Consider the following 12301-nt stretch of genomic DNA (forward strand, 5'->3'; position numbering starts at 1 on the left):
AGAGTGTGACAGGGGGCTCTCTCCCATCACAGACCGTGAGATCATAACCTGAGCCGAAATCGAGTCAGCCGCTTAACCAACTCACGCTTAACCGATCTCACGGTCTGTGTTTTCACAGTGTCTTAATGGCCGTCCTGTGCCACGCAAGAACTGGCGTGTTAGTTTTTGTTTTGCCTATGTCTTGCTAGCAAAACGCAATGCAGCTTCCTATGTGTATTACAAATATTTAACATTTTCTATGTATTGTGATGTTTTGACGTCTTAGAAGACCTTCCTGGGGGAGGAGATCTGCCTCTCCCAGGGCTAGCCAATTCTTAGAGACAGCAAAGGGCCGGGCGGGAGCCTGCCCTATAGGCAAGCTGACCAGTCCAGAGCTGGACGTCCTCCCTCTGGCCCCACGAAGCCCGGGGCTGCGTGAATCGTCCCAGGGCTAGATGTATCAGGAACCAGAAATCACCGCGATAGCCCAGAGCCCGCCCAAATGATTCAAACCAGCCAATCCTGCGGTGTTCACACTGCCCTGCCTTGGCCTTCCCAGGAAACCCCAATATAGGCCGTGGCCTAAACCTTCCTCTCGCTCCTGCCTCCTGACTACCTGGTGTCTTCTCTGTGTTGCCCTGTGTGGGGTACCTGTTTCTAGGACCTGGGAGTATAAGACACTGTCTTCCCGAGCCCCTCTGTCTCCTTTGGTGGCCACACCTGACTCACCTTCTCATAAAGAATACAAAGCCATCTGCCTGCTCACTTCTTCCTTTCTTAGGCCCTATGAAGTATTTGGTTTCTGTGTGGTGGGAGCATGTGGAATTCAAGTAATTCCTGGGATACTGATGCGAAATGCACACCCCGCTGTGCTGTTTTCCTGTGTAACTTTGTGCGCATGCCAGAACTCTCTGTTTTGGCACAGAATTAGGATGTAACCTTTTTGAAAGCAGTTTAAACAGCCTGGTACCAGCGATGCTCATTACTGGACTGCGCATTGGAGTGATAACACCATGAGCCATTGTGACCACCACCCCCCACCCGGCCGCAGACAATGGCGCGTAGGTGACAACCACCACAGTTATGCCAACGACCACAGTTGTAAGATGCATCCCAGTCTTACAGATGTTAGAATGTGAAAAAAAAAAAAAGAAAACTTGAAAAGCAAAACCGAACAAACAACAACCCCTCCCCCACCCCCCCAAAAATGTGTGTCTTAGTCCTGACAGATTCTTTGTTTGACCAAACTTTAGTCAGGCTCCGGAACCTCCTCTTAGACCCGTCTGCACACTTCCTTGTAAAACTTGGTTTTTGCAAGAACCTGGCTAAGTCAGTTTAGCAGGAAACCCCCACCCTCAATATTTGATCACCTCATGTCTGATCGCCTCAATATCTGACCAGGTTTGTCACCCTCCACCCTTCCCCAAGTGATGTCTGAGCCCCCTGACCTGCCTTCAGCAAGATTCCTGCCAGGTGGGCTTAGCCGGAACCTCCCTTACCCCTGATGTTTCTTCTCAGGAATTTTCCACACACTGACCCCCACCCTGCTCCCTGGCTGCAAGCCTTACCCTCCTCCTCCACCTCGACCTTGCTGTGTTTGAGACCGAGCGCCATTTCTCTCCCCTACTGCAAAATCCCCCTGCACCAGACCCTGTACCTATCTCAATGGTCCTGGATAAAGTCCTTGCCATCTTGAACAGGTGTCATTCAATATCCACTTGATCCTTGAACAATACAGGTTTGAACTGTGAGGGTCTGTGCAATTTTTTTTTTTTATAAATACAGTACAGTACCATAAATGCATTTTCTCTTCCTTATGATTTTCTTTCTTTTTTTTTTTTTTAGTTTTTATTTATTTATTTTGAGAGAGAGTATGTGCCCATGAGTGGGAGGAGGAGCAGAAAGAGAGGTAGAGAGAGAATCCCAAGCAGGCTCTGCAGAGCTTGGTGAAGGGCTCGAACCTATGAACCCTGAGATCGTGATCTGAGCCGAAATCAAGAGTTGGATGCTTAACTTAACTGACTGAGCCGCCCAGGCACCTCTACTTATAATTTTCTTAATAACATTTTCTTTCCTCCAGCTTACTTCATTGTGAGAACACAGTATGTAATACACATAACATACAAAACATGTGTTAATTGTTTATGTCAGTAAGGCTTCCGGTCAACAGTAGGCTATTAGTAGTTCAGTTTTTTTGTGGGAGTCAGAAGTTAAGCTTAGCTCCCCTAAGTGCCTCCTTCAAGGGTCAAATGTATGTATATTTCATCAGTTCAAATGAGCTATGTTAGTAAGTTCTCTGTACACATTAGAAAGAGACAAACTCTCACACTATGCTGTTTTCTTTCTTGGTCATTTCACAAGAAAGAGAGAGAACTTGGATGTAAAATCCTGCCTTTGGCCAGATTTCCAATACCATGGGCAAGAAATTAATTTATTCATTTGTTTAAGAAATACTTAGTGAGCGGGTGCCATGAACAGGCGTGGGGCATCCAAGGGTGATCTCTGCCTTTTAGGAATTTATGGTCTCGTCTGTTTTTCCTCAGATGCGGTCTGTGGATGAGCTGCCCAGAGCTGGCAGGGGCTGCTTGTTGAAAGGGCAGATTCTGGGGCCCAACCTCAGACCCCACTAGGGCAAAATCTCTGGCTGGGGACCAAAACTCTGCTCTCATGGGACTCACAGTGCCCCAGTCTTTGAGACCGGCAGTGGATGGTAACAGATAATAATAGGCAGACGACGCATTTGGCTCTGCGGCACACTGCACAATCTGTCTCCCGCCTTGGGCCAAGGGAATCCGTGATCTATGATACAGCCTTATACCTGTGCCAGACTCCCGAGGAAATGAGAAGCTTCGAAGATCGTAACTCACAAGGTTGTGCTGGGGCATCCATCACCCGCTCCTCCTGCTCTGAGACAGGCATGCTGAATTCTGCTGTGCACACTTGTTAAACCAAAAATGTTAGCTAGAAAGTGCTCACACTAGCCTGACAGAGGAGGCGACATTTGGGTGTTGGCCAATGGTGGGATGACCGAATCCCTGGGAAGTTCCTCTATTGTTCTGACCACCCGGACACCCCACAGCTAGAGGTGGGATGTCCCATGGTCTAGCTCATCAGATGGTCATCTAAAGTCACCCAGAAGCAACCCCAGTTACAACTTGCTATTCTAGGGGTTAACATTGGCAGGCTGCTTTGGAAAGCTTCTAGAAGTGTTGCACAGTGGTTAGTGCTGTGCACTTTGGAGTTGGTTTTTACAAAATCGATGGACTGCAGGAAAGCCCTTAGCCTCCCCAACCTCATTTTCCTGCTGTATAAAATATGGACAATTATATTCATTACCCAGAGTGTTGTAAGGAATTGATTAAATAAAGCAGCCTATAAAATGCTCAAAAGAGTGACGCCATTACTGATATTACTATGATGATATAATTTTCTCCGTCTTCTCCTCCCAATTCTCATCCTCCTCCCACTGCTCCCCATCCTAGGCTCTGCGGTCCATAAAGACTCGGTGCTCTCGACCCACCGTAAACACTTGGTGGGACCGCTTCCCTTCGAGCAACTACTAAATCTGACCCGAGACCCTGTGGATGCTTGGCTCTTTGGGGATTCTATTAGTTTCTGTGGCTGCTGTGGCAAAATTACTACAAGCTTGGGTGGCTCACAACAATAGAATTTATCTTCTGGAGGCCAGAAGCCCGAAGTCAAGTTGTCAACAGGGCCATGCTCCCTCTGAAGGCCCTAGGGAAGAATTCTTCTTTGTTTCTGATGGCCTTGGCTGTGGCTGCATTGCTCCGGGCTCTTCCAGTCTTTTTTTTTTTTTTTAATTTTTTTTTTTTAACGTTTATTTATTTTTGAGACAGAGAGAGACAGAGCATGAACGGGGGCGGGGCAGAGAGAGAGGGAGACACAGAATGGGAAGCAGGCGCCAGGCTCTGAGCCATCAGCCCAGAGCCCGACGCGGGGCTCGAACTCACGGACCGCAAGATTGTGACCTGAGCTAAAGTCGGATGCTTAACCGACTGAGCCACCCAGGAGCCCCCGGGCTCTTCCAGTCTTAAGGCTACCTCTTTAAATGTGTGGTCACTCTGGGGCTCGAGCTCCTGTGTTTGCCACAAGTACTAATCAGCATTTGTTTTTGGTTTTAGGAAGTTCTTAGCAAAACATCTGATCTCCTGTAGGACCTTGATTCAATCAGGAAGAAAGCAGAGAGCAACTAGAGGATGAGGGGCGGCGTGGGACAAACGGTGTGCTATTTATTTAGTTTTAATTTTGCGAGATATGCTTCACATATAATATTGTATTCGTTTCCAGTGTACCACATAACCACTGGATATTTCTGTATGTTGCTAAATGATCACCTATAAGTCTAGTTAATATCCATCATCACAAAGTTACAGTTTTTTTCTTATAATGAGAGTTTTTAAGATCTACTCTCCCCAACTTTCAAATGCAGGTGTCCCCCACTATCTGAAAGCGGATTGTTCCTGTGAAACTTTTCTTTTTTTAAAAAAATGTTTATTCATTTTTTGAGAGAGAGAGAGACAGAGCATGAGTGGGGAAGGGACAGAGAGAAAGGGAGACACAGAATCCGAAGCAGGCTCCAGGCTCTGAGCTGTCAGCACAAAGCCTGATGCGGGGTTCGAATTCATGAACCACAAGATCATGACCTGGCCGAGGTCAGAGGCTTAACCGACTGAGCCACCCAGGTGCCCTGTTGTGAAACCTTTCTTAAGTTGAAACAATGTAAAGCTAAGAAGCCATTGCCATTAATTTATATGGGGAAAAAAATGTTGAGTATTCCTAGACCCCCAAAATAGCTTCTTTTAGGCTTTTCTTATACGGTAGGACACATCTTGCTAATGAAGGCAGAAAATAAATAGAGATAAAGCATAGATTCTCACAGATACAGTTCAAAGCTCTGGGTGCTTCATGCTGAGATGCTGAGTATAGTTTATGGGGAAGGACATGGGAGGCTCCACTCTCACCAAGAGAAGTGAATCCTGCCTCTCTAGGGGCCGCAAGACAGACGCTGTCCGCTCTCACCCTATTTATTCAACCTACTACTGAAAGTCTCAGCTCCAGCATCCAGACAACAAAAAGAAATATAAGGCATCCAGATTGGTGAGAAAGAAGTCAAACTTTCACTATTTGCATATGACACGATACTATGTATAGCAAGCCCTAAAGACTCCACCAAAAATCTACTAGAACTGATAAATGAATTCAGTAAGGTCACAGGACTCGAAATCAATGTACAGAAATCTGTTGCATTTCTGTATACTGGTAATGAAGCAACAGAGAGAGAGAAGTCAAGGAATCGATCCCATTTACAACTGCTCCCCAAAACCGTAAGGTACCTAGGAATCAACCTAACGAAAGAGGGGAAAGACTTATACTCTGAAAACTATAAAATACTGATGAAGGAAACTAAAGATGACACAAGGATATGGAAGAACAGATATTGTTAATTTGTCTGTACTCCCCAAAGCAATCCACGGACGTGATGGATGCTATTTTTGCGTTTTGCCTTTTTTTTTTTTTTTTTTTTTCAAAATTGGGAAATCCTCTTTGGATTTCTTTTGGTTAGTGAAAGTGGACGAATGCGGGTCTTTCATGAAAGCAAAGTGGTGGACCCCAAACCTGAAGAGAGGGGCTCTCTGTATACAATATGGTATTGTTAACCATCTGCGTCGTAAAAGTCATCCTGCTGTACGTTACCTCTCCAAAACTTATTCTGGGTAGTTAGAAGAGCACATTCTGGGGCAAGCCCCGACCTCCGGGATCAGCGCTGAGGGTGGGCTCCAGGGGCTGCATTTCCAGCCCCCACCCAAGTGCCCACGTTGTTGCTACAGCTCCTGTAGCAGATCTGAAATTTACACTGCTCTAGAGCTGACACCCCACTTCTGGGAAGGAGTGACCTAGGAGCTATGGGAACAGAAGCAAAATGGGAGGAGGGAGGTTCCGGGCACGAGCAGAGGGTGAGGTTCAACGTCGGCTGCACTCTGGTGACTTGTGCCTCTCCCTGGGGAGACGTGATTGCCAGAGGGGAGGCCTGGACATTGGGATTTTTAAATCCCCCCCTGGGTGATGTCCTGGAGGGCATCCAGGAATGAATGAGAACTCCGTGTTACAGGATATCAAATAAAGTGAAAACTCGGAAGAAGACAACGGATTTGTCCTTAGGAAGCAACACAGCTCCGTGAGAGAGGGGACTCAGTAACAATGTGGAGAAGAGGAACGTATTAACTAGATTTTCTTAATTTCTATATTCTGATGCTCTGGAATCTGGGGCCTGGTCTACTGACCCCCGGGAGACCGCCTCTCCCAAGGTTGGCCAGTTCCCTAGAGATAGCAAACAATTCATCCATGAGCACGCAATTCAAATACAAATCACCAATCCAGAGCTCACACTACACCATCTCCTTTATGGGGCTCCCACACTCTGGGACCCTGTCCACCTGCCCTGATGACCCCAGGCCAGGTACCAGATAGCCCTTGTGTCCCAGAGCCCCCTCAGGTCGTTCAAACTAGCCAATCCTAAGCTTGCGCACCCTGCCTCTCCCATTCCTTCCCATGGAAACCACAAGAAAAGCTCTTGCCCACTTTCTCCCAATCCCTCTGCCTCCTGGACGACCCTGGTGCTTCCCCAGGCAGCCTCCCTTGCTGTGACGTGCCCCCTCCTCTTCGGACTTGAGAGCAAGAAACTACCTTTGCAATGGCGGTCATCTCTTGAATTTGGCCTTACCACCCCTGATAATAAAACACCTCTAATGTTTAAAATGGGGAGATGAGGGGCGCCTGGGTGGCTCCATTGGTTAAGCATCCAACTTCGGCTCAGGTCATGATCTCACAGTTTGGAAATTCGAGCCCCACATCGGGCTCTGTGCTTCCAGCTCAGAGCCTGGAGCCTGCTTCGGATTCTGTGTTTCCCTCTCTCTCTCTCTCTCTCTCTCTCTCTCTGCCCCTCCCCAACTTGTGTGCACATTCTCTTTTTCAAAATAAATAAACTTAAGAAAATAAATAAAATAGGGAGGTGCAAGCTAAGTGCTCACCACTGCCTTTCCCCCGGATACAGAACGAGAGGAACGTGACAACTGTCTCCTGTGGTTGTAGCTGAGCCGCTAAGAAGGTGGCCGTGACAGAGCTTTGGAAATTAGACCCAGAAAACATAATGAGCCCTCTTGCTTCGACCATCCAAATTAACATTGTAAAGGGAAAACTATGACACGAAGTTCATGATGTCCTTTAAAAAAAGTGGTAAAACCCACAAAATACAGTGTTAGCATCTTACACATTTTTAAGGGTTATAGTTCAGCAATATTGCCTATATTCACATTGTCGTATAATCTCCAGAACATTTGCATCTTGCAAAACGGACGCTCTGTACCCATTAAACACCTCTCCTTTCTCCCCTCCCCTCAGCCTTTGGCAATCACCATTCTATTTTCTGTTCCTATGAACCTGACTGCTCTAGGGACTCCGTATAAACGCATTCTTTCCTTTCAACACATATTTCTCTTCTGGTAGGAGTGGGTTGGGCAGAGCAAAACAAGCCCGAGAAGAGGAGAGAGGGTCTCAGGATGTAAATCCGAAAGGGGATGCTGGTGATATTAGCTACAATTTACCCAGAGCCTGGATGGGGCCAGGTATTAGCCGAATACACTGTCTCATTTAACCCTGACCACAGCCCCCCAGCTAGGAGTTATTTCTACTTAGGGGGATTGAAGAACTGGCCTGCCCAGGGAGGAGGGGCTGATAAGTGGCCGAGTGGGTCTCTGCACGCCCCTCCAGTTAACATCCTTTCATCCCTGGGCTGGGGGACACCTAGGAAGTGACCTAGGAGTCACCGCGCCTGCTCACTGGCATCCTGCAGTGGAGCCACTCAGGGAATGCCTGCCTGGATCTCCAAGACACGGTCCCTGGTGCAAAAATCTAAGAAGTACTGCCACCAACCTACTGTGGCCCCTGGGAGCAAAGAGGCTGACTCTGGAGAAATGCCTGCCCATTCTCATCCACGTTCTTGTTCTGGAGAAACTAGGTATATAGGGAATCACACTTCCAAGAAACCCATCAGACCAATGGTAATTACTGCTTTTTTTTCTCCCTTTTTTCTTTTCTTCTCCTTCTCTTCCTTCCTTCCTTCCTTCCTCCCTCCCTCCTTTCTTTCTTTCTTTCTTTCTTTCTTTCCTCCCTCCCTCCTTTCTTTCTTTCCTTCCTTCCTTCTTCCTTCCTTCCTCTTTCTTTCTTTCTTTCTTTCTTTCGTTCTTTCTTTCTTTCCTCCCTCCCTCCCTCCTTTCTTTCTTTCTTTCCTCCTTCCTTCCTCTTTCTTTCTTTCCTTCTTCCTTCCTCTTTCTTTCTTTCTTTCTTTCCTTCCTTCCTTCCTTCCTCCCTCCCTCCCTCCCTCCCTCCTTTCTTTCTTTCCTTCCTTCCTTCTTCCTTCCTTCCTCTTTCTTTCTTTCTTTCTTTCTTTCTTTCTTTCTTTCTTTCTTTTCTTTCCTCCTTCCTTCCTCTTTCTTTCTTTCCTTCTTCCTTCCTTCCTCTTTCTTTCTTTCTTTCTTTCTTTCAGAGAGAGAAAGAGAGAGAGAGAGAGAGAGAGAGAGAGAATCCCAAGCAGGCTCCATGCCCAGCGTGGAGCCAGATGCAGGGCTCGATCCCACGACCCTGGGATCATGACCTGAACTGAAATCAAGAGTCAGACGCTCAAATGACTGAGCTACCCAGGCGCCCCCATTATTGCTTTTAAATGGACTACGATACATGGTCCCTCTGAGTATGTGGCACAATTTGCTCATACTTGTTTAATTTATAAAACAAATAGACCCTGTGGTCACCTTGAAAGGCTTGACTTAGAAATGGCACCTCTAGGAATTGATTCTCGGGAAACAATTATTGATATTCACAAAGACTTAGCCACAAGGATGCTTATGGCAATGTTATTCATAAAAGGCAGAACAGTAAGGGGGTCAGAGGGATGGGACCTTGAGTCTCAGCCCTTGGGTTGGATATTAACTCTACCGTTTGCAAATCGCTATGCAGCTGGGCGAGTCTCACGCCTTTGGTTTCCTCGTCTGAAAATGGGCATAGTGAGATTTCCCTGTCTCCTAGTGCAGTGCCTTGAACACAGTGATCCTAGATCAGGCCAGCTTTTATTACTTCTGCTTTTGCCATACAATGTCCTAAACTAGAATTGTGTCAGGCATCAAAAATCATGCTGTCGACAGATATTCAATGGCATGGAAAGGAAAAATGTTCACGAAATATCAAATGAGAATTGAAAGCTAAAGAATAGTTTACAAAGTTTGATCCTTTGTTCATAATTGTACACGTTAAAGGCAAAGACCTTTACAGCGGGTCTTCCTGGCTATCTCCCTGCCTCTACCTTCCACTTCCCACATCGCCTCCTCAGCACGGCAGCCTGGGGTTCCTGGTAAAACATTAAATCTAGAAAGACCAACCTCCAGCCCCAGCTTTCCTCCGTGTCACCCTCTCCCCCCTCTCCCTCCTCTCTTACTCTGCTCGTCCACACTGATTTCCTTGCTGTGCTACCAAAAAATGGGGTATGCGCCTGCCTCAGGACCTTTGTACTTGCCTTTCCCTCTGTCTGAAAAACTCCTGCCCCAGCGACCCTCACGTCTCCTCCCTTCATCTTCTCCAAAAGTCACTCTGGCAGGGGTCCTTCCCTGTCCATCATATCCACAATGTTAACAACCATCCACTGATTGTTTGTGTCCCGTCTCCCTTCTAAGCACTTATCACGAGAAATGGGACAGGGATCCTGTCGGTGCGGGTCACTGTCATATCCCCAGTACCCATTCCAGTTTCTAGAACTTAATAGCTGCTCAGTAAATATTTATGGAATGGATGACTAGTGCTCATTTGCTTCCATTACTATTCCATATGTTTGAAGCTTTCTGCAGGGAACTCGCCTTAGCTTTTTTCTAATAAGAAGAAAGTTTGGTTTAAAAGATCAGTAACATTGTATGTGTACACGTTGATTTGATATCACTTCTGTTTTGAACTCCAGATACATGGATGTGATGGACAGGGATAGAAGACAAGGACCGTGAGGTGGAGGGAGGGAAAAAGGGACAGGCAGAACCTACCATTTCGGGCCCCTTCCTAGACAGCAGCCAAGTCCTTTGCTAAATCAAGGGGCTGGAATTTAATACTACTCCTTATCAAGAAAGCCAACTCACCAATTTAAACCTAGGGCCAAAGTATTTCAATACCGGCTGCTCCAACTTCTAATAATTTTCAACATCTTTTTATTGTTCAGGCTTCTAATAACATCAAACACAGGCCTTCTCCAGCATGAGGAATACATTTAGTTCAAAAGCAGCCAAGATGGAAAACATTTGGAGTTACGTGGCCAAGCCACAGGGGTGAGACGGCCCCCAGGTCAGCGATTCCATGCCGGCTTCCCCCATATTCAGCCAGGAGAAGAGGTTCATTCACCATAATGGAGGCTCAGTTCAGATTTCTTGAGATAATGTTTAACAAGCAGCTCAAACACACAGACCCGTTCTGTGTTAACCTCATCTGGATAGTATTATCCAAAGGTCTAGAGTGTATAGAAGATGACCACTTGACTCTTACTTGGAGGCAAAGATTATTCTAGAGAAGGGACTGTGAATATCCCAGGGTCTGTCTTTGCTTTTTTCGTGTATCTTCCCTAACAGATATCCTCTATTCCAACTTTTCAAACATCCTCAAGGTACTGCTTGTTCCCGATTCTACAAACCCAATCCCCCACCGCATCTTGAGCTCCAAAGTCCATGGAACATCAACTGTTGGGTATCTCCCACCAGATATCCCAAACCGGAGCTCCGCATCCTTTGCCCCAAATGGGACTCGGCCCCACTGCTCTTTATCTCAACAACCAGCGCCATTGTCCTCCCAGTGACTAGAGCAGAACCCTGGAGTCACCACTGGCCTCCTGTTCCCCGCTTCATGCTGCCAACTCTCTGTCCGTACTGCCACTGCTTGCATTTAGGGTGTCACAGCTGCCAACCAGCCCTAGGCTGCCCCTCCTCACTCTCACCACAGCCCACCCCCTGCTGCAGCTGGAGCATCATTCCATGAGGGAAAGTAGGCCAGCTTGCTCGTGGCTTAAAGCCCAACAATGGTTTCCTACCAACCGTGAGAGAAAGTCCAAGCTCCCGATCAGGATTTATAAGGGTGTGCAGAGACTCACAAGAAGGTTGTAAACTCAACTTTCGGGGTCATAGTCAGCCCTGAAAAAAAAAAAAAAACACAACCCGGAACAGAAATAGAGTACTTTGTGCGTGGTAAGGGTGAGTGGTTCGTGACCATTGTTTCATGCACGTGTGTGTGTCCTGGGTTATGACATCAGATGTATTTCTTACCATGGGTTGCAGTGAAGACAGGATTGAAAAACGTGAGGATTCAAGACCTTTCATGATCTGGCCTTGTGCAAACTCTCCGGATTCCCCCTCTGCCTTCTCCCTCCGCTTGCAACATTCTCTTGGTACATATGGGAGTCTCCCTGAAGCCCTTTGCTTGCCCTGCGCCCTCCTCCCCACTCCACCTTGGCTTTGCATGGCTAGTGCTTACTCTTTGGATCTCAGCTTAAATGTCCCTCATTCGTGGAAGACTTCCTTGATCCCTAGGCAGGGGTAGGCCACCTGCCGTTTGTTCCCCCAACATCCCGTTCTGCCCCCACGTAGCACAGGTGACACCAGCACAGTCCCCGTTTTATGTTGATTTCTAGCTGTTGCCTCCATTAGGGCAAGAATTACATTGATCTTTTCACCTCTGTGTGCCCAGCGCACGGCAGAGCGTCTAACATATCGCAGGTGCTCCGGGACTACGTGTAGAACAAAAGTCATTAATCTATTTATTTATCGAAGGGTTATTTATCGAAGGTCGCTTGAGCCCCTCTCAGGTGCAAGACCCCAGGGACATATAGAAACAGACAAGGCAGCATTATTGCCTTGAATTCAAAGATAACACGTCCTGACATCTACAGCAGGATTGTGTCTCCCCTAGAGAATGGCTCAGAGACAAGTTTATGAGTAGAGCATCCTCCAGGGTGATGCTGGAGGAATAAGGGACACTCTTTTGTGCTCCAAATAAAAAAACAAACTTCCAGCTCACATGATTTCAGCATGCGATTTCCAGCCTGAAAATAGATTATTTTCTATGAAATGCTTATATGGAAGTTATATTCCATAAAAAAGTACATAGGAAATAAACACGAAACCCGTGGTTTACTCTGAACTTTAATATTTTGGGGCAACGGTAAGGTGTCATTAGGCCTAAGCCAGACACAAGAGGTTTGCCAAGCTTCTAATGTATCTACCTG

The 12301-nt window shown here is 46.8% G+C and overlaps 1 protein-coding gene across 1 annotated transcript in view; it reads right to left on the reverse strand.

Moving 5' to 3' along the window:
• The window catches only part of GPR45 (G protein-coupled receptor 45), an 84551-nt gene that overhangs the window by 17207 nt on the left and 55043 nt on the right, over positions 1 to 12301 (reverse strand). The gene's annotated exons all lie outside the window — the stretch shown is intronic.

Source organism: Acinonyx jubatus, chromosome A3 (genome assembly GCF_027475565.1).
Source record: "Acinonyx jubatus isolate Ajub_Pintada_27869175 chromosome A3, VMU_Ajub_asm_v1.0, whole genome shotgun sequence".
Taxonomy (NCBI): Eukaryota; Metazoa; Chordata; class Mammalia; order Carnivora; family Felidae; genus Acinonyx; species Acinonyx jubatus.